Source organism: Spermophilus citellus, assembly GCF_964194105.1.
Source record: "Spermophilus citellus genome assembly, contig: SCAFFOLD_220, whole genome shotgun sequence".
In the NCBI taxonomy this organism is placed as follows: domain Eukaryota; kingdom Metazoa; phylum Chordata; class Mammalia; order Rodentia; family Sciuridae; genus Spermophilus; species Spermophilus citellus.
Genome location: NW_027673169.1, coordinates 160,504 through 183,978, shown reverse-complemented (window position 1 = coordinate 183,978; position 23,475 = coordinate 160,504). Strand labels below are relative to the sequence as shown.

General features: G+C 36.2%; 1 long non-coding RNA gene across 1 annotated transcript in view; it reads right to left on the bottom strand.

Annotated features, from left to right (window-relative positions):
- LOC308640028 overlaps positions 1–21,860 on the bottom strand; it is a 64,050-nt gene extending 42,190 nt beyond the window's left edge. Inside the window, exon 1 of the long non-coding RNA XR_014020156.1 lies at positions 21,825–21,860. This is a non-coding gene — a long non-coding RNA (uncharacterized lncRNA). The remainder of the gene's footprint in view (positions 1–21,824) is intronic.
- Positions 21,861–23,475: the final 1,615 nt, after the last annotated feature.

Here is a 23,475-nt window from a genome sequence, read left to right as displayed (position 1 = left end):
AAACACCCAAATGGCCATCAACGGTGAACAGGTACATCCATATAATGGAATACTTTGAGCACTTAAAAGAATAAACTACTGATATAATCAGAAACAGAGACAAATCTCAAAATAATCACACTGAGTGAAAAAGCCAAAAAAAAAAAAAAAAAAAAAAAAACAGGAGTACATGTAGTATAATTCAATTTACATAAAAATATAGAATAAACAAACTAACCTATAATGACAGCAGATCAGTAGGTTGGTATGTGCGGGGTTGTGGCTTTGATCTTCAGCACAACATAAAAATAAAATAAAGATGTTGTATCCACCAAAAACTAAAAAATAAATATTAAAAAAACTCTCTCTCGTAAAAAAAAAAAAAAAAAAAAAACTAAATTATTATTGTATATAAAAGGTAACAAATTGCAAATTGATCTCCCTGGATTGCACAGTTGTCTGTTTACTGGCTTCAAATGAAGTCTGAATGTTTAGCTACACTACCAGTACTGAAGGCTCAGACACTGAATACTTAAAACACTATGTTTACAAGCTGCCCTGAAGCAATTCATTAATTCAAATAAATGTTTACTGTACATGTGGTCTCAGGATGTCATGGTTGAAAGGGCTGGATTTTATGCAGAATGGACAGTACCAAATTACAAAGTTATTCCATGTCTCTTTTGGAATAATTTGTAAGGTTTAGCAACACTTAAATCACATGATGAATGAATAGCAATGGAAACAGGCCACAGACAGCCAAGAACAGTGAGTCTTCTAATTAAAGGTTAAAATAATAAATTTCAATGATAACATGACTGAAGAACTGTATACTAACAGCTTAGAATTCCAAAATGACAAGTATCTCTCATATCTTAAGTGAACTCAGAACAAAGATTAAAAATTACTTCCACACACAGCAAGTATGGAGTCTGCCAGTTCTAAGTGGTGGTTCTGGCTTAGAAATATAAAAGGGTGAAAAGACATACCCCAAATGATTTTTTTTAAATACAAATAACAAATAGGAAGTTTTTAAGTAAATTCTCTAACTGATGGTATCAAAGACAATATTTTGTAAGAGCATATTCTTCATTACTGAACTCAGCTAACTGGACCAAGAATGGAAATTATGGGCTGGAGATGTGGCTCAAGAGGTAGAGCAATTGCCTGTTATGCGTGCGGCCCGGTTTCGATTCTCAGCACCACATACAAAACAAAGATGTTGTATCCACCGAGATACTTAAAAAAAAAAAAAAAAAGTATTAAAATTCTCTCTCTCCCTCTCTCTTTAAAAAAATGAGTAAAATAAAATAAAATTTAAAAAAAGAATGCAAATTACTATATCTTATAGAAGATACAAGCTTAATTTCTCATCACAAATAAAACCACCCATAGCTCTGCCATAATATACAAGACCTTTTACAGCATAGAAAGGGCATCCATTTGAAAACCTTCCACTATCTTTTTCCCTTACAATGATAGTACCCTTTAAGGTTGTTTCTCTAAAAGAACACAACATCTGCTCCATTTGTGTACAATGAATTGAAGCATTTTCTTCTGTCATGTATAACTGATTACAACTAATGAATAATTTTAAAAAAGAACACAGGAACTCATTCAAGGTACCCAAAAATCTATAAAAATCACTTGCCAATAGTAACTGTGGATGGTATGTGCTTCAGATTCTCTTAAAAACTTACTCTTCTTCTAAATTTGTTCAGGTTCTTCAAAACTATCATGTTTCGTGTTCGCAGAGGTACAATTTTGCTAAACAATAAGCTTTTAATGAATTTTGACTGACATGATTTCTCTACATGTGTTTCAAACACATAATACCCAAATTCATATCTACATTAAACACCACTAATCCTGAGTGTTCAGTAACCATAGAATCCAGACTATGAGTTCTGCAAGCACAATATCCAAGTATTTTCCTCTTCACTGAGAAGCAATATCCACTAAACAAAAGATGAAGATAACCATAGCATTCAGTATTCATAGTATTCATAGTATTCATTGCATCTTCTATTTATTGATTTTTGGAGTTTTACAAATGAAAATGGTTTGCTTTAGGTGAAATGGTGAAAAAAAGCAAAGACATTTAACCACTTATAATTAAAGTTATGAAACGTTACATCTCACCTCTGATACTGATTGTAATTAAAATTGTGAAATAACACCTGCTACAGCTTGAGTTCCATTGAAGCTAAGAGCCAATTTGTGGTTCCTCTTGACACCTCCACTGTCAACTACTTCCCTCCTGTTGCATTTTACTTTGAAGAAAACCACTGTTTTGTGGAGTAAGATCTACTTGTAACTTGCAATGTGCTAGGCACTGTGCTTACCATCTTCACAACAATGCTATGCTGGAGAATATTATACACAGGTAGAGTGTCATTGATTTTAAATAACTTGTCCAAGGTCACTGAGCTAATTTCCATTACTAATAGCACAGAGTATATCTTGAACCTTTTATTAGGAAGGCCTCAAATGGGACCACACCTGCCAGAGAATATGGATTCATCCCATCACAAGTACCTCCCCTTTAATCTCAGTAGAGTTATTTTTCTCTAATTCATCTTAATCTGACCATCTGCCTTTGCATGGAGAAGAAACAACATAGTGGCAGAGCTGGGTGTGGGCTACAATTTATCTTCCAAGTTTTCGCTCTCAGCTAGCCTTTATTGCCATATCTTGCAATTTCAGGTAAGATCAAGATCTCTTTATTAAAATGACATCTATGGAATGGCCTTACCAGCAGTGCTATTATTAATTCTGACCATGTTTAAAGTGATTTTAAATATTCAAAACAATTCTGTTCTTAAGTGAAGCATTGTTTATCACATAAGCAAATGATTTGTGTCAAGTTATAACAAATAAGATATATAAATGAGTAATTATCCTTCATTCCTCCAAACATGACTTTGTATTTCTTTAATGAAAACATAGAATAATGATTTATTTGTGGATCTGAGGATCAAACCCAAGGCCTCACATACGTGAGGCAAGCCACATCCCCAGCCCACAATGCTGGTTTTGGAATGATTCTGTGTGAGTAACAGTGTAGTGACAGCCCTGCCTTCCACTGTCCTTTGACCAAAATTCCTATTTAACTGCTACACACAGATAACATCCAAAAAAGAAGTTTACAGAAACTACATAACTTCTACCCTTTTAGAATTGCTGTAACTATTTTGTTCTCTTTGAAATGCAGAAAGAAATTTAAATTAAGACTTCACTAACATAAGAGCAAGAACCAGTTAAACAGCATCTACTGTTCTTTGTCAATTAAGAAGATTGTTCAGCCAGGTTGGTGGCACATGCCTATAATCCCAGTGGCTTGTAAACCTGAAGCAGGAGGATTGCAAGTTCAAACCCAGCCTTAGCAATTTAGTGAAGCTCTAAGCAACTTAATAAAACTCTGTCTCAAGAAAAGAAGAAAAAATGTTTGGGGATGTGGCTCAGTGCTTGAGCACCCTGGGCTCAATTCCTGGTGTAAAAAAAAAAAAAAAAAAGTCAGAAAATAGAAAAACAGAGTAAACTGCACTGTATAAAGTGAATTTTAATTACTTTTTCTAGAGACTGACAAGGGTACCTCTGAAAATCCATGTTCTTTAATTTCAGCTCTGTAACAGATTTTAAAAGTGATAAAATGTGAGGTTCCAGGACCTTGGTTCAAAAAAATTTCATGTAGTTATTTAACTGCATACACAATTCAGATTCATGATTTTGATCTCATCATTAAAATCTGAAATGTACTGTTTTCCAAACTGAGTAGCTTTGTTAAAATTTAGATCACAAAAAGTCTCTATTTTATATTTCTTCAAACTCTAACTGAAAGAACAAGCATTAATCTACAATTCAAGCAAAAGTTAATCTGAGTTATTTTAAATAATAAATTATAACAATATATCTTACAATAATTTCAAAAGCTGAGATGCTATAACTTAATTTTAATTCTTGGAAATATCTATTACAACTTGCTAAAAGATACTGCTGAATCTGAAAGTTTTTGGCAAAAAAAAAGTAAAATTTTTTAAAAGGCTCACATCTACTGCAGGGAATAGGAAGATTTGAGACAATAAACACAAATGTTAAAAACACATTGGTGGGCTGGGGTTGTGGCTCAGCAATAGAGCACTCCCCTAACACATATGAGGCCCTCAGTTCAATCCTCAGCACTGCATGAGAATAAATAAAGTATTGTGTCTAACTACAACTAAAAAATAAATAAATATTTTAAAACTGGTCTTCCATATTTCAGTGTTCTACATGCATGGATTTGACCAACTGCAGATAGAAAATATTTGGAAAAAAACATGCTTTTGTTCTGAACAGACTTTTTGGAGGGTCATTATTCTCTAAGGAATACAACATCACAATTATTTACACCACATTTATACTATATTAGATACTATATGTAATCTAGAGATGATGGAGAGTACTTGGAACAATGGGTATAAGTTACATGCAAATATTACATCATTTTATATAAGAGAGTATAACATCTACAGATTTTGGTGTTCACAGGGGGTTCTCAAGCCAATTTTCCACATACACCAAGGCACAAACAAATATGCAACTCACTATGATATTGTGTTATATGGTAGGGTGGTAGGAAAAAAAATATTTAGCCTCTAAGTTAATACAACTGTATTTTTGCCTTACATTTTTAAAAGCAACACAAACCTATCCCAAGTAGAAGAGTAATATTACTAATTTATATAAACACAATTATGTTTTTTTTCTGAAATTGAAATAATAAAAATTATGGCATACCAAGCTAACAATACTTTGGCTTTACTGAATATAGAGTGGAGATAAAATTAGAACCACAGTCATCTCAAAATTAGAGTAAAAATATCAAAGTTGAATTCCATTCTAGACTGGTATTCCAATAACTATTAAGAGAGAGGAATCAGGAGTCAGATTTAAAGATGCCAAAATCTGAAATCTGTAATCATTTTATTTTTTTTAAAGATAGAGTGAGAGGGGGGGGAGAGAGAGAGGGGGGGGGAACTTTTTTTAATATTTATTTTTTAGTTTTAGGTGGACACAACATCTTTGTATGTGGTGCTGAGGATCGAACCCGGGCCAAACGCATGCCAGGCGAGCACGCTACCGCTTGAGCCACATCCTCAGCCCTAATCATTTTATTTTTAAAGAAGAAATGGAACTACATTAACTTCTGCTACTCGGAATACACAATCTTGATATCAACTGAATTCTTACTTTTAAGGTGAAATTTCAGTCCTTTCCATTCACAAATAAAGCCTGATTTATTAAGTTCCCTGCTTTGTATTTCTAGAGTTGATAAAAGCACATTTTCTTAGTACAATATGTATTGTTCCAAGTGTTTAATAAACATCTTCTGTGAGAGTTTACAGGAGTGATCTGAAATCAATTCCAAGATTTCATCCTATGAGACAGTTATTCTTAAAAGAAAATAGAGTTTCACATACATTTATCACATAAATTTCCCTATTTATCACAAGTCTGATTCTAATCTGACTCACACACACACACAAACAAAATCAACAGACAATTACTGTAATTAAATTCTAGGCAGAGCAAAAAGGAAAAAAGAAAACAGGCACAATTTTGTTACTTAGACGTTAAAATTACAGGTCCACACAATAGGTGAACTTTCATAAAAGTCTCTTAGCCAATAAGAATAATTCTCAAGACTTTTCAACCACCTAGCTCTACATGGGGCTCCTAAATCTATATTTTCTGATCAAATAATTCATCCCAGCATGCTATGCATGAACACCTGTATGCATTCATTCACAGATGTGCCAAGTACAGTAATGATAGGCTCTGGAAACTCATAGCAAAGAAAATAACCTGTTTCTAGAATGGCTTCTATTAGGGAAGTAAGTCAAGTGAATAGTCACAGGAATGTAACATCTGGACAGTCACTTCCCAAACTAAGCTGGTCTAAAGTGAACTCTGTTTACTTCCTGCATTCTAGTCTACTCAATCCTGGACCTTGTTCTTGCACAGAAATGCTGTCATCACAGACTGTCAAGGCCACAAACTTCTGAGGCATTCTCAACCTTCTGCTTCAGATCTTAACAACTGCCCAAGTCAGCTTGAATTACCAAAGAGGAACAGATGGCTCTGCTCCACAATGCTTCCCCAATTCTGGGAATGCTACTGAAGATGGCAGGGAGCTCCCAGCAAAACTTCCGCCTGAGCAGAGGGCAAAAATCCCAAGCCTAAGAGTGATCTTGGGGGCTGGGGTTGTGGTTCAGTGGTAGAACACTTGCCTAGCATGTGTGAGGCACCAGGTTTGATTCTCAGAACCACATAAAAATAAACAAAATAAAATTAATCAACAACTAAAAAAAAATAATATAAGTTAAAAAAAAGTATGCTCTTGGGATTTTAAAAAGCACAGCTGGGAGGAGACCCTCTTTCCTCCCTCTTGTGGAAGAGCCTGAGGATGGCCCTTGCTCTGTCACTTTTAACCCCAAGGTTCTAAAATCATGCTGATTTCTGTGGCATTTCATTCCTTTGAAACATTCTTCAGAATGTCTTCCTTCTTTAGTAACCCTCCTTTTAACTTATGATGGTTTACTGCAGCCAAACATCCAGACTTGCACCTTCTAAAATTTTCCAGTCTGTGTATCCATCTCTACCATCAGTACCCTAGCTCAGGTCCTCATTGGCTCTTATCTGGACTAGTCCAACAGCCCCACAATTCTCTTCTTTCTAGTCCTCACAACCAGCATCTGTGCTACAATAACAGGAAAAACCATGTTCCCCACACACACCAAAACTCATCAAGAGCTCTCCATTATTATAGATAGATCTAAATTCCTTAACAGGACTCACTCCACCCTCTATTCACAATCTTCCCTCCAGCCAAACAGCTTTTCCTCCTTGATTCACATTGTAGCTCTGACTACCCAGAACTGCTTGGGTTTGGGCTGGAACTCAGATACATGAACACACCGCACTGAATTAATTAGTAAATAGGAAGTCCCCATTATTGAAATCCTGAAGAAATCCAAGAAAAGTGGCTTTCTTCAAGCTTACTTCTAGGTATCTAAGTCATCACAATGATGTCTACATATCATTACATTAATATCCATAAATATTGCTGTTACAGATAACTGGTGCCAATGTACACAACACACATAGCAGCAAGTGTCTGAAAGGAAGAATCACAGATTATAACAAAAGGTTCTGATCACCCATGCATCTCTGCAGACAGAGCACCAGCACTGACTCCCTGTGAGGCTTTCTCACCCAGACAGTGCCCCTCCTCCTCCACTGGTGCAACTACCCTCTATAGAAATCAGTAGCCTGGTACATGACCTCTTGTTCCTTAAGGACAGGACCATGTTCCCAGCATCCCTGGATCTCCAAACCCACTCAAGTCCTCAAAGTACATTAGACACCTATAAATGTCTACAGAATAACATGTGCATTCTGAGCTGAGCAGAACACTCAAAGATATTTTCTGACTTTAAAAAAAGGGCACTAGATATCAGGTTTGAAAACTTAGGCTTCTCCCATTAAATTTGATAAAAATATTTGAAAATACAAAATATTTTTTTAATATCTCTAATCCATGTGTAGTTAACTAAATGACAATTATTTCTGTAGAAAAAAATTTTGATGGGGGCTGGGGATGTGGCTCAAGCAGTAGCACACTTGTCTGTCATGCGTGCAGCCCAGGTTCGATCCTCAGCACCATAGTCAACAAAGATGTTGTGTTCACCGAAAACTAAAAAATATATATTAAAATTTCCTCTCCTCTCCTCTCCTCTCCTCTCCTCTTCTCTTCTCTCTCTCTCTCTCTCTCTCTCTCTCTCTCTCTCTCTCTCTTTCTCTTAAAATATATTAATGGAACATTGAGAAATATGGTCTGTTGTGTTTTTTTTAACTTATAGAAAATTTCAGAGAAACTGCATAAGGAGACAAAAAATTGGTAAATTAGACTCCAATAAAAAATATACATGCTTCATAAAAAGTAAAAACACTATATCTGATAAGAGTACATTTGTGTATATCCAGAATACATAAGAACTATTACAACTGATCAAGAAAAGAACAGCTCAATTTTAAAATTGGCAAAGGATCTGAATAGGCATTTGTCTAACAAAGAAAAACAATGGCTAACATGCACATGAAAAAGTTCAATATCATTAGTTATGAGGGAAATCCAAATTAAAACCACAATGAGATGCCACTTCATACCCATTAGGATGATTACTATGGAAAAATACCATGGCAAAGTGTTGGCAAGGATATGGAGAAATGGAATCTTCAAACATTGATGATGGGAATGTAAAATGATAGAGTCACTTTATAAAACAGTCTGGCAGATTTACTTATGGCCAATAAATTTCACTTCTAAGTATCTACCCAAAAGAAAACATAAGTCAACTAAAAAACACAAATATTCACATGATCATAAGAACCACAAAGTACAAGTCACCCAAATATAAATCAACTGATAAATGGATAAACAAACTGCAGTGTATCCATATAATAGAACACTATTTAGCAATAAAAAAGGAATAAAGTTCTGTTATGTGCTACCTCAAAAACAGGCTAAGAAGCCAGACACAAAGGGCTGAATGATTACATTTATATAACATGTCCAGAACAAGTAAATCCACAAATAGAGAAAGGAGGTTCATTGCTACATGGAGCAAGAGTGAGTGCAGAGTGAAGACTAAAGGGTATGGATCTTTTTTGGAGGTGACAAAAGCGTTTCAGAATTTGACAGCAGGATAGGCACACAACTATGTGAGTATACTAAAACTCAGTGAATTGCATTTTTAAGGAGTGACCTTGATGGTAATGTGAATTATTTATAAATAAAGCGGTTATTTTTTAAAATGGCTGCACAAAGTCATATAGTAACACCTCTGCAAGAGGGTCTGGTTGAATCACTCTGCCAGTGACAGAATAATCTGTCATAAAAACATACAATCTGTTCAAATGGGGAAATAATCTATGTTCCTACCAATAAATCCCTATGAAAACCAACCATAAAACCAGATCCAAAGTAAAAAGAGCAAAGAACAAAAGAGCATGCAAGTCACAATTAGCTGGCAGGTTACAGAATGAAACTAACCAAAGACTACAAAAAGAAAAATGTTTATTAAGACTACCCACTTCTTATGAATTACACGGATATAAACAAGTCAAAATCCTTTATACTCATAAGAAAATCTGCCAGCTTCTTTATTAGCACATAGCAATGAAAGACAAGCATTCTCTCCTATAATCAAATTAACATCCCACAGAAGGTCTGTTTGTACTTGGCAGCATGAACCTTTCATTTCAGAGTGCTGCTAAATTAAACTAGCCTATGTTGTATTGAACACATTGAGCCAGACACCGTGGCATGCTCCTAGATTTTATTAGTTGATGCTGAGGAACATTAAAAATAAAAAGGATAGTATGAATGAGGGCAGGGGTGGTGAGAGAATAGAGTTATTGTCAGTCTTTTCAACATTTTCATTATCTAAAATACAACAATGGAAAGAGTCTAACAACATTTTCCTTCTTTTTTTTTTTGTGTGTGTGTGTTTGTGTGTGTGGAACCTAGGATTGAACCACACATGGATGTACTACCACTGGGTAACATCCCCACCACACCTTTTTATTTTAATACAGGGTCTCATCAAGTTCCTGAAGCTGGCCTTATACTATCCATCATCCTGTTGCAGCCTATGAAGTTGCATACAACTTTCTAAGATTCTAACCAATACTCTTCTGTGTATGCATAAGAAAGCACTAGAACTTAGGGATAGAGAGATCTGAATTCAAGTGTTTGTTTTTCTTTTTTCTTAAACCTGCTAGCTACATGCCTAAGGAAAAATTTTACAATTTTACTGAGTCCTTGTTGTTTTGAGAACAAAATGAAGTAATGCACACAAAGAGCACAGTGCAATGCTCAATCCACAGCCCAGCACAAGAATCCTTGCTGTTCACAACTCTTCACAGCAAATACTCATTTCAGAACTTGTACCAGAGTAGGGGTAATTAACATTGGCCATCCTTCTACCTTGTAAACATCTAAAGATCTATGAAGATTTCACATTGAATGAATAATCTTCCTCCTTCATTCCCCTCCCACATAAGTTTTTTAAAAAGTTATCAATAAAGTCTTAAAAATATTAAATCACAGCATGACACAATGTATTCATTCACCTAAAATGTATTTAAAAGCACTGAACTGAGAGAAAGACATGGAAAGAAACACTCTATTAGACAGAAATGCCTATTTTGCTGTGCAATAATTGGTAATCTTTCCATAAAGATTGAGCCAACATGATTATAATTTCCAAGTGTCAGTAATCTGTTATTAAGGTAAAAGAAAAAAGAAGTGGGATGGTTTAATCACCATGAAAAAATGTGGGAAGATATCCTTTCTCATTGACAGCAATTAATGTTTGAGTGACGGCTGCTAGAATGTTCAGACTAAAAACATTTGTTATATTAGAACAGACTGAAATATATCTAAAACAAAACACAGGGGGTTTAACATACTCAAACACCACCTGCACCTAAGTGTCCTCTCTAAACAAACCAAAGAAGGAAAAGCTTGTGTGAAATTCCAATTGCACTGCTATATATAAGATGTGGGGAGGGGGATAGTGGTTTTCAGCCATATTCCCATGCTGGATGTCCATTAAAAGACAGCATCCAGACTCTGTAGTAATAGACTTGCTCTGCCTGGCTCCACACAAATTTGCATTATGTCACACACTGGAAAAAACTTTCAGGGTTAGGACAGGAAATTTCTCAAGAGGATGGGATGTTAAGAACTTTGGGAGTTTCACTAAGCTCTGAGCTCATTATGGACCTTGTGCCCCAAAGCTACTGTTATTCCCTCCCCTTTCTAAAATTCCACTCAGAAGACTGTGAGTTAACAGTGCCCCTTGAGGAGATCTGGTCAGTTGCAGAGTCTACAGAAGGAAAAGCTGAGCAGCTCTCATCTACACTGTACACCAGAACTTGGCATCTCTCCTTCCACTGCAGCTCAGTACTACCACCCTGATTGCAAAGCTGTTTTATCGAAAAGAGTACAAAGTTTCAAATTCTGCACAGAAAGACTGAACTTCTCTGTCTACCCAACTTTCCAATCAAATGATCACTTACTATGCCAGTCTAAACTAAGCTTTATGCCTAATATAGGAGGAAACTGTTTCAAATGCACAAAATCCAACCCATGTAATATGTAATAAAGTCTTTTTTTGATAGTTGTAGATGGACATAATAGATTGATTGATTGGTTGATTGATTGATTGTTATGCTGAGGATCAAACCAGTGCCTCAACATGCCATGCAGGCACTCTACCACTGAGCCATAATCCCATTCCTGTAATAAAGTCTTAATATCTATTTAAATATAGTATAAAAAATTTTAACAAATGCAGCTAACAGGAGAAATAAAGGATAAAGCCTTCATTTTAGTTATAACTTCTATTTAATCCCTCATTTTCCAGGAATATTTTTAGTAGGCTTTAGGGCACACAATTAAAGAAATGAACTCATCAGTAAAATAAAAGGCACTGATATAAACAAATACCGGTACTGCCACAGAAAAGAGATTAAAAAACATCAAACTTCAATATTTTAGAAAACAAATAAGATTGCATCCTTAGCCACAATAAGATCCCAGAAGGAAAAGTTCAGTAAAACCTCATTAATTTGGCCCAATAATGAAGACTCAAAAATTCCAAGTCTGCCTTGACTTAATTTTGGACTATGTATTAAGAAACAATTGCTAGGGGCTAGGGCTGTGGCTCTACCTGGACAGTACTTGCTTGGCACATGCAGGGCCGTGGGTTCAATACTCAGCATCACATATAAATCAATAAAATAAAGGTATTGTGTCCAACTACAACTTAAAAATGAATATTAAAAAAAGAAACAATTCCTAGGCAAATTAAAGTGCAAATAAAAATTTCTATAGGCTTATTTGATTTTAAAATTTTCACATGCAAATTACTTCTGCAAAAATACTAATTAAAACTAGTTTGGGCTGGGGATGTGGCTCAAGCGGTAGCGCGCTCGCCTGGCATGCATGCGGCCCGGGTTCGATCCTCAGCACCACATACCAACAAAGATGTTGTGTCCACCGAGAACTAAAAAATAAATATTAAAAAAAAATTCTCTCTCTCTCTCTCCTCTCTCACTCTCTCTTTAAAAAAAAAAAACTAGTTACATTTATTCTTTAGAACCCTGTATTCCAATAGAAATAAACTATATAAAATACAGACTAAAACACTGCTTAAATCTATTATATCATTCATTTTTCCATCTCTGCTTACTTTGGCTGTGATAAACTGGTTTAGGAGTCAGGAAACGTTCATAGACAGGTGCCAGACAACAACTTATTCATTCTACATAGTCTGGCAATCTAAACATCTGCTTTTATTTTTAAAAATGTGAACCATACAATTATATTTATTTTATTTTGGGGGCATTTACTTTATCCTTATTTTCAAAAAAAGATATTGTAAAAAATATTGTGATATCTATACTGGTAAACATAAACAGATCTTAAACAATATCCAGCAGCATACCTAGTTTAAATACTTACTCTGCCCATAAAGAAAAAAAAAAAAAGATTCAAACTACATGGCTTATGTGATTCTAAAAATTAACTAGAATATAGTCCAAATCAAATTTTGAAACAAAGTACCATCAAATGAAATAGTAGCAAGTGCCATACAGTTATGCACATCTAAATTAAATGAAACTATGTTAGTCCTCTCTAAATTAAAACGTATGGGTATTCATTTTCACATCTTTAACCTAATAATGAATATGCATCAACCATTGGGAGATTGAGGCTGGGGCAGGAGGATCCTAAGTTCATGGCCAGCCTTAGGAACTTAGTGAGACCCTAAGCAACTTAGCAAGACCCTATCAAAATTAAAAATAAATAAATAAATAAAAGGGCTGGTGATGTTTTTCAGTGGTAAACTGCCCCTAGATTCAATCCCCAGTACCAAAAAAGTAAACAAATAAGTAAATAATGATTTGGATGTCTGTGGATGCCCACCAGGTAGGTAGGTATTCAGTGCTGAATAAAAACTGGTGACTAAATCACCAGTTGGACCATATGGTCCCAACCTTGGGGTATTCTGTAGACAATGTTAATTGAAGTGAAAAAAAAGCCCCCTCAGGAAAGGCAATCTAGAGGTACTTTATATATAGAAGACAGTTTAATGTTGTCTTATTAAGCCAAAGAATAAATAGTAGGTCAATGACAAAGCTGTGAATCTGCTTCATGTGAGGCCATCCTTATATGTAACTCTTATTTGATTGAAATAAAATGTAAAGCAAACATAAAATTAAAAATCATATTTACATCAGGAAGTGATAAAATCTTTTGGACAAAAGAAATACACATAGGTTTACACATGAACACACAATCACATAGTTTACATGACTCTAAAACACTATATTATCAACCAATTATGGAAAGAATATTCTGTATGCTATTCAGCCATTGGTATCCATGTTTGAAAATTCTTAAGAAATTTATTTTGAAAGTTACTTTAGACTTCCCTTCAGGTAAATGAAACACAAAAGTACTGCTCTTTGCAGAGGAAAACATTTTGTATTCAAAACAATTATAACTGGTTGATCAAGTTTTCAATTTTTTTTAATATTTACTTTTTAGGTGGACACAATATCTTTATTTTATTTTTATGTGGTGCTGAGAATTGAATCCAGTGCCTCATACATGCCAGGCTAGCACACTTCCACTTGAGCCACATCCCCAACCCTGAGGTTTTCAAATATTAATAATGAGTTAAAATCAAGGCAAACGACGTACAAACAACTCAATATATTTAAATATTTTAATCACATTTAACCCTAAGAATATCTGACACAAAAGAATCACAAGTATGGTCTTAAGGAGAGAATTCTCTGTTAATAAAAATACAGAATGAAAGAAATCTTTAAGTAACACAAGGTTTCCTTCAATAGTTGAGTACAGTGGAACACACCTGTTATCCAAGAACCTCAAGAGACTGAGGAAGGAGGATCACAAGTTGAAGAAGAGCCTCAGAAACTTAGCAAGGCCCTGTCTCAAAATAAAAAAAAATAATAAAATAAAATAAAAAGTGCTGGGGATCTAATTTACTGGTGAAGTGCCCTGGGTTAGATCCCCAGTACCAATTAAAAACATGTTATCTCAAAAATGTACTTTTTCTTACCTATTGGATTAGCAAAGATTAAAAAGATTAACAAAACTTGGTGTGAGGAAGGGTTTTGAAAATAAGATTCTCATGGACATTGAAGATTCTCATGGACATTTTACAGATAACAGCTTAGTCATATTTATCATACTTAATATATATATATATAATGTTTGACCTGACAGTTATGCCTCTAAGAAGATAAATGAATAAGTATACTATCATCAACATACAATTATTCACAAGAAAGAAAAACAAGTAACAATCTAAATGGTTATCAAAGGAGTAGACAGATAAAGTATGATGCCTCTAAATGATGGAAAACTAGGAAGCGAGGGCTGGGGTTGTAGCTCAGTGGTAAAGCACTTGCCTGGCACTTGTGAACAATAGGGTTTGATTCTCAGCACCGAATATATAAATAAAGATCTACTGATGAATAAAAAAAAAATTAAAAAAATAAAACTAGGCAGCCAGTAAAATGATCACCCATGATTATGCACATCAGTTTCAACTCACAAATAGAGATATATAAAACTCATTAAAAATGACCACCATAGCTTCATATAGAGAGAAACTGCTGTTTATTTGAAGTCTTCTATATACTTTCATATCCATCAATAAGTTTCCAAAAGTGAGCTAATGGTGGCCATTTCTTTGTGCAAAAATTGAGGGCTTACTTTTGTCATTATGTTGTTTTTATGGGTAGAAATTTTTCTAATTATTATAATAAAAAATCACAACAAACTTTTAAGATAAACAAGTGCCTCTATATCACCAAAATTACTTCAATCCTTTTCAGCTTCCTATTTAAGAGGAAAGAATTCATTGAATGTTGCAAGTAGATGTCATACAGGATCTCCTTCTCAGACCCACACTTTAAAATGACAAGATAATAGAAATTAAAATATTAGAGTCAAAGAGATAGGGAAAGACAAACATCATCATTCAGACAGCCCGTATTATTGGCATCCACTTTACCACCCACAGGTTCTATGAACTCAAAAACTCCTAAAACAATATCCCTTTTACAACTTAAGGAAGCAGAATAAAAAATAATAACAATTAAAGAATTTTTTAAAATGTAAAATCATAAAACATTACAGTGAAAATATTTAATTATTTTCCTGTCTTACATTCTTTCTTAGCACCTTTATTAAGAACCTGAAAAAAAGAAAAAAAAAGTTTGGAGAAATTAAATAGATTTTAAATGTATACATTTAATCTGATGTTTATTTTGTTTAGATTTTTGTTTTTCTGGCACTAGACAAAATACATCAAAAGTACTCATGGAAAAGTAAGCAAGCAAGAATTCCTAGGAATATAAAAAGCAACAAGGGGAAACTAGTTTTAAAAGATGTTAAAACTTTTACAAAACCAATAATGTAATGCTGGTATATGAAGAAAAAGACTGATAGAATACAAACCCCAGAGACACCCTAATACATCCAAAAGTTAACAATACCAAAGAATATTCAAAGAAGGGTTCTGAAATCAACAGGTGAAAATAACAGGCACACAGAAAAAGATAAAGTTGAACCTATGCATCATTCTGAACACCAGAATAAATCCTAGTTTGAACATTTAAATGTAAAAGTGATACCATAAAAGTACTAAAAGAAACCATGGGCAAATTCTAAAACTCTTGGAGGCCTTAGAGTGACTTAAAATCCATATACCTATGCTGGGACTGTAGCCCAGTGGTAAAGCGCTTGCCTAGCACTTGTGAGGCACTGGGTTCAATTCTCAGCACCACATAGAAATAAAGAACAATTTTTAAAAAATCAAGATACCATAATGAGTAATATAAACAATAAAATTCAAAGAAAAAATGTAAGACTTCTGTATATCAAAATATGTGAAGGTAAATAAAAAAATAAGTGAAAATTTGGGGAAAAACTACAATTTATATCACACAGGACTAATATCTACAATTTATAAATTTCTAGAAATTGATAGGGGGAAAACGCAGTTCAAAACAAAAATGTGAAAAAAACACATGAACAGAGTTTACAGGAAAAGAAATACAACTATTTTTTAAGCATAGAAGTTCAGCCTCATTAATAATAATAGTAATGTACATTAAAATGACTCTGTATTGATAATTCTCATACTTCAAACTGTTAACAAATTCAAGGGTTGTAAAGACACAGTACATTAGAAAGGCCTCAGAAAAACAGGAACTCTCTCATACACTGCAATCTGCCCTCTTGTATCTATGGTATTCAGACTGGATTCGACAATCACAGGTGAAAATATTTTTTAAAAAATTGTCATACAGAACACATACCAACTTTTTTCCTTGTCATTAATCCTTAAACAATACAGTGTAACAAGTATTTACATGGCATTAATATTGTATTAGGTCTTGTAAGCAATCTTAAAATGATTTAAAAGTATGCGGCAGATGTGCATAGGTTATACAAAAATATTATGCTTTTTATATAATAGACTCAAGCATCCTTGAATTTCAGTATCCACAAAGGGGTGCTCAAACCAATCCTCCGTGGATAAGGAGGAGCAACTGTACTTTTGGGAGTTTAAAATGGTGCAACTCAAGAAAGGAAGTATTTAACAAAATCATAAATGCCCTGCCCACTAGCACAGCGATCCCACTTCTAGGAATGTATCCCACTGATGTACCTGCACATGTAAAATGATATGTATACAAGCTGTTTCACCCCAGTATGGTCTGTAATAAACCTAGAGAAGACCCAAATACCCACAAGGGGCGCTGGTTAAGTAAACAAAGCACTTAATAGATGCTGTTTAAACACAGCTGTTTTTTTTTTTTAAAGTGTTTTCTATAAACAAAGATTATATTCTTTCTAAATAAATACTAACAGAAAAAGATCTCAAGAGCATATAAAGAAAAAGCCATGGGACAAAATTAGTTACATATTATGCTACAGTTTATATTATAAGAATATAGTACACTGGCATTTCTCCAACTATAAAAGGAAACAATTGACATCTATGGGAAAAAAATTAAAGGAGGAAGGAGGTTATCAAAGAAAGAGGGGTGAAGGGGGCGCCAAAGCCATTGGAAATCAGATTTTCCCAAGCATGCCTGTGTCATTTTAACTTTTGAACCATAAGAACATGTTATCTACATTAAAAAGTTTTTTAAACATTAAAAAGAATACTTATAAAAAGAAGAGAAAGAGACACCTATAGATAAGATTTAAAAACAAGCTTTAAATAGATTTTTGCTCTGAAATTAGATGCTGAAAATCAATCTTCGTGTGGTCATTGCAAAAACATATGCTTTTTCCCCCTTCAATGAATTTAAAGAATATGATAATCTGTTTTTAAAAAGCTATTTGAAGGAGTAAGAAATTAGGAAAGAAGAGAGAAATGTACAATGAGGACACTCTAGTATAATGATTCTCCATATATGGCCCCTGTACCAGCAGCATGAGCATCATGTGATAACTTGTTAAAATTAAAATTCTCAGGCTCCGACCCAGACTACTGCATCAGAAACTTTGTACTAGTCCAGCAATCCTGGTAATACCCTCAAGTCTGAGAGTCACCTATGTTGTCTCCTGCTTCCCACAGATTCACAACAGCACCAGTCTGCATTTCAAACAAGCTCCAGGACCTAGGACCACACTTGGATAAGCAAAGCTGAAGTCCTCCTGGGGGAAAACGGTATGTAACCTTCATATGGTTGAGTTTCCTATGAAACCTGTCCTCAATATCAAATGGAAAATGTCCTTTCACAGGCTTCCTAGCCAAGATATATCATGGAGCTACTTTCCCACATAAGCTGTGTACACAGAGAATAAATGCCATCAAATACATTCTTATAAAACAATAACAACTATGAATCATCAAAATTCAACTTAAGGATGTCTTGAAAAAAAGTATGAGTGGACCTACAAGCTTTCAAAACTAGGAGAAAGAAACAAAAATAATCCATATTTCATAAATTCTCTTCATGTTTTCTGAACAAATTAACCTCAAATGCATTAACTGCCCGCCATGTGCTCTCCATGAAAAAGAACCAAGAAGTTTGTTTCCCTCAAATCCTTTAAAAAAAAATGTACTCATGTATATGAACACTGGCCTTCCATTTGTTTTACATGAGGAGAAAGATCTCTATAGGAATCTTCTGAATAAAGAATTCTAGTTTAGACAGAAGGATTTAGAAGTTAAATGTAGTGGCACACGACTATAATCCCAGCAGCTCTGGAGGCTGAGACAAGAGGATCTCAAATTCAAAGCCAGCCTCAGCAATAGTGAGGCACTAATCAACTCAGTGAGACCCTGTCTCTAAATAAAATATAAAATGCGGCTGAGGATGTGGCTCTGTTCCCCTGAGTTCAATTCCTGGTACTCACGTCACGCCCTCCCCCCCCAAAAAAAAAAAAAAAAACAGGATAAAGAATTGTGTATCTTCTTTTTGCAAGTCACCCTTGAATAGTTTTTGGTGCTAAATATTAACCAATGTCCTAACATTTTTATATATTTTCTATTTCATTGCCTCTGAGATGCCATCACCTTTAAGACACTTAGAACATTCTTATTATATGTACCACTCACTAGAAAAAATGCCATGTGGTTACGACATGCCAATTTTAAAATTCCATCTATCTCAGATGTGCATCTTAAAAATTAATGAAATGTCTTAATTATAAACCACAGAATTGTATGGTAAAGTATTTGTTTTCCTTCTAGCTAACTCTTATGTCTCTCAAATGGAAAACAACATAAAGGCATGCATGTTTTGTCCACTGAAAATATATCCTCTATGCTTAGAAACTGGAACATTTTCAATATCTTTGTAATTCATTATTTATTTAGTTTACTTAGGAACATGTGAATATGAAAAAAAGTAATGATTTTTAACAGTATTTTTTAACAGTACAGACCTCTTTTACTATGGAACATTTTACTTGCTCAAAAAATTAAAAATTAATTATTTTCAACTTGGCTGACTTCTCAGGTCAAAGAGATTCAATACATCTCTAGACAATTGAAAATATATCCTCTTCCAAGAAGTCTTTACTTACATGTTTGTTTTCACAACACCTTTCAATAGTAATAAGCAACATACACCTTACAAGAATTTTTAAAAATCAAAATAAATATCCTTTTTAGAGTTAAACAAGTTGATGAAATTTTTGTTACACTGTAGCTAGTTTAAGCTGAACTTTATTTTAATTTTTCTATGTCATAGCTAGTGTTTCAAATGAAAAGATAATTTGTAATGAGTCATACCACGAAGACTGGTATATGTACATCTATCTACATTTTCAAATTTGCTAATATAAACACCAGTGAGTAGAAAGGATTATTTTAAAAGTGATTACAGCTGGGCATGAAGCATCTTGCTTGTATTCCCAACAATTTGGGAGGCTGAAACAGGAAGATCCCAAGTTTGAGACTGCTTCAACAGCTTCAGAAGATTTCATTTTCAAGAAGGGAAAAATGGCTATAACTCAGTGGTAGAGCACCTATGGGTTCAATCCAATCCCTGTAAGTAACCCAGCCCCTAAGTGATGACATGAATGTATATTCTACTCAACTCAGACCTGCTATAGTACACACTGTTGTCACTTTCCAACTCTTTTCTCACATCAAACTGCTAAAATGATTCTAGTGTTTAGTTGTCAACATTTCTAATGTGAATTCCCATCAACAGAAGACAAAATTTTATGACAGGAAATAACCTTCTCTCCCAAGTTTCTAGAATAATTGACAAAATTGTCACTCACCAAGACCATGTCTTTGTTATATGTCAAACACTTCAGAAAAAAACAATTTTCCCAGAAAAAAAGTTGTTCGTCACCCCTTTCTTGTTAAAATTAAGTAGATAATGGATATGCTCTTATTAGTATTCTCAAAGAGGCAGAAATAGCCTTAAAAAAATTAGTTATCAAAGAGTTTGGGGGACACCCTGGGGCATTTAGTGTTTGGGGGCCAGGATCTAGGCTTCACACAATGCTTGGGTGGGATGGATCTGTATCATCAAGATTCATCCTGGTCACAAGAATTTTGATCTTAAAATGGTTTAATCAAGCCCACTTTAAATGAGCATTTCTTTAAGACATAATATTTAAAGGTGTTATAGGAAACCCCACAGCTTGCCTCTAATTATGTAAGACAAAGTAGTAAGGGATGCTTCAGCAGAATAAGGAAACTCTGAAAATTAGTACTCATTTCTTCACACTACACATTAACTCAACATAAATTTAAAATTGTAACGAGTATACATAGACTAGTATATATGCTAACAGTATGAGATAGCAGATAAATCTCACCTTGATGAATCCAAAAGTTTCAGTCTTGTTAATAGTTTACTGTTATTACTAGCAAGAGAAGGAACTCGTTACTGTTCTTTCAAGTAGCAGTACCTCAAAGCACAAGACACAAAGGATGTGCTGTGATATAGTGGAAAAGGAATCCAAGGAAGGGCCATAGTATGACAGCCTGTAATTGACCTTGACATGTCATCCCTACTTCAATCTAGCCTTTCCTTTTTATTAGCTTAAATAAGGTTATCCCAACACTAAGTGTTTTCTCTCTAGTCTCCATCTCCATTTCCCTCTTTGATTTCCTTGTTTGAGCTAGAGCCTAATACTTTTTTTTTTTTAAACTAACTCAAACTTCTTCATTAGCAGCAGGTGGAAGCACTCGAAAGCATGCGGTCTTCCACCACAGCTGAAAGTTCTGGTTATAAGTGAGACAGCACTGCACATCATACATTGTTATCCCTTTATTTCTCTTTTACATGTAAGTGAAAGTATCATACCCACTTTCACTTATGTGTGTAGGTAGGTTCTCTTATTTAGGAACCTCACTGCTCAGTTGTAAAGTGGGCTCTACAAAGGCTCAACACCAAACACAGGGGCCTGGTTTCTGTGGTTGACAACCAACTGTTCCAGGCTACAATCAAGGGCTTCAATGGGAATCAAACTTTCTCTTGCCTGAGGCAAGCCTTGGGCTAGTGACCGCACCCCTAGTGTATAAAGGTCACTCTATGCCCACCTCTTCTCTCTCACACAGGACCAAATGACAATTTATGAGTGGAAGACCTTCCAGGAATTGGACAAAAGGCTTGAAAAAAAAAAGCCTTTCCCAATGAACTCACATACCATGCTGCATCCAATTTCAGAGTGGGTCTGACACACTCTCTGCAGCCCCGCCAGGACCCCAGGAAACCAGCTGCAAGCACTGCTGGGAGAAGGACTGGAGGCAAGGAAGGAGCACAGGCCAGTGCAGGTATTGGAAGCCCCATCCCACCACATCCCAGCAGTGCAACTTTCCGCAGGGCGCTACACCTCTCTGTGCAGCCCTAGCTTGGAAGTGCACACGTTAAGTGCCTGGCATACAGCAAAGTGAACCAGCCATGACCAGCAGTGCCAACCCAGCCACCCTGGGAGACTGAGGCGGGTCTTGGGTCCCAGCGAGCTCGAGGTCTGACTGGCCAGGGGGAACTGGCCCAAGACCCAGCCGCCCCACCCTGCACGGGTCGGGATGGCGCGGACCAGGCGGCGCCGCTTCTGCCACAAGCCCTGCTGGACGGCCTCCGAAAAACTGGCCATCCACCCGCCCCGCTCCCCTCTCCAGGGGCTGGGTCTCTGCTGTCTGCTGCTTTCATTCCCTTCAGGCCCCAATGGCCGCCACCGCCGCCCACAGCCCACCGCTCACCTTTCACGCTGCCTCCTCCACGGCTGCTCTGGCCACGCAGTGAGATCTCGCGAGACTTTGGTCCTCCCCTCACTACTCCGCCCTCACCACTGCGCAAACCCAGCCTGGAACTAGCTTGGCCCCTCCTCTTTACACCGCCCACCGTGCTTGAGGGTCAGTACTAGCCATTCTTGCGAACTTCTCTCCATATCCCCGCCCCTGAATCCACTCCGCCCACCACCTGACCCCAAAGGATTAAAACCCAGGTGCTAGGTAACCTAGCACCTGGGTCTCATTTGGCCCGCCTGGTGTTTTTGCGCATGCGCCTGCCCAGGCCCTGGAGCTCACAGCCTCAGCCCTGATGGTAAAAATAGTAATCATTGCAGCTGAGAACTTTAATGACACCCCTTGGATCCTCACAACTGCCCTAAGAGGGTATTACCATCCTCCCTATTTCACAGAGGAAAAATTGGTGTGGCAAGATTAAGCAATGGGCTCCAAGTCACACAGCTAGGAAGTGACAAGAGCCCACATTGGAATCCAGGCTCCTCTGGTTCCCAAACCAGTGCCCTCCACGACAACCTCCAGGCCCTGTCCCTGCTTGCACCAAGGGCACTGCCTTTTAGCCCCAGTCATCACTCCCCACCCCTTCCCTGGCCCCAATGTTCACCAAGGTAAAAAGAGACACACCTAGGAGGTCATCTGCTACAATACCCCTGGTCTCCATAAAATTGTTATCAATAAAATGTTTCAGCTTCATTGCATGAATTTCCTAAGGCCTCCCTGTGACGTTTCTTGGGCAGGACCCAGAATGTATTGAATTCTGTAGTCTCGTTGGTTGACATTTTGCTGAAACAATGCACAATGGAATGACATACAGGACATAGAATACACATGATGTTAGGGAAAAGACACATGACACTTTTCCCCAGGGGACATCATAATAATTGTTTCTAAAGAAGAGGAGCTAACATTTGTTGAAGGCATATATTCTTTCAGTCCTGGAGATGAAGAAACTAGCATAAGTGTTCATAGATAGTCAGAATTTGAACCTGAGTCTGAGTTTGATCCTGTTCCACAAGACAGCATTTTCTACTTCTGGGTCAGGTTCTGATAAATCATGAGCCTTTAAGGTTCAGTTTACCCCGTTGTTGGAGTTTTCCTGGGCTACTGTAGGTTACATGATAGTTATGTCTGTTAGAAAATGCGGGTCCACTCACCCTCCAAGATTGTCCACTCTCCAGGAAATAATTCTGCTATATGAGGCAGAGAATATGAGTCCCCTTCTTCATATCAACCCAACCCAATCCACCAGTTGAAGGAGTGGGTAAGGAGGCAAAATCACATCAAAAGGGCGGCTACAAGGTGCCTAGCACAGCTCCAAGTGCTGTCCACTCACTAACTAATTTAGTCTGATAATTCTGTTTCAGTTAGGATAAGCAGAACTGGGCTGAGAGTAGCAGGAGTTGAACCAAGGATAGGCTCCTGGCACCTGGCTCTCCAGGGAAGCAAGGGAGAAGTGGTCATTAGTTCATGTAGCCAAGCCTGCATGTGGTTTGGGGCATTTTCCTTTGAAGCTTAGCCTCATGTTCTTTTCTCCAGCCCTGGCAAATCCATTCATCAACTCTGTGACCACAGACCAGGTACCCAAGCTGTCAGTTTAACATGGAGA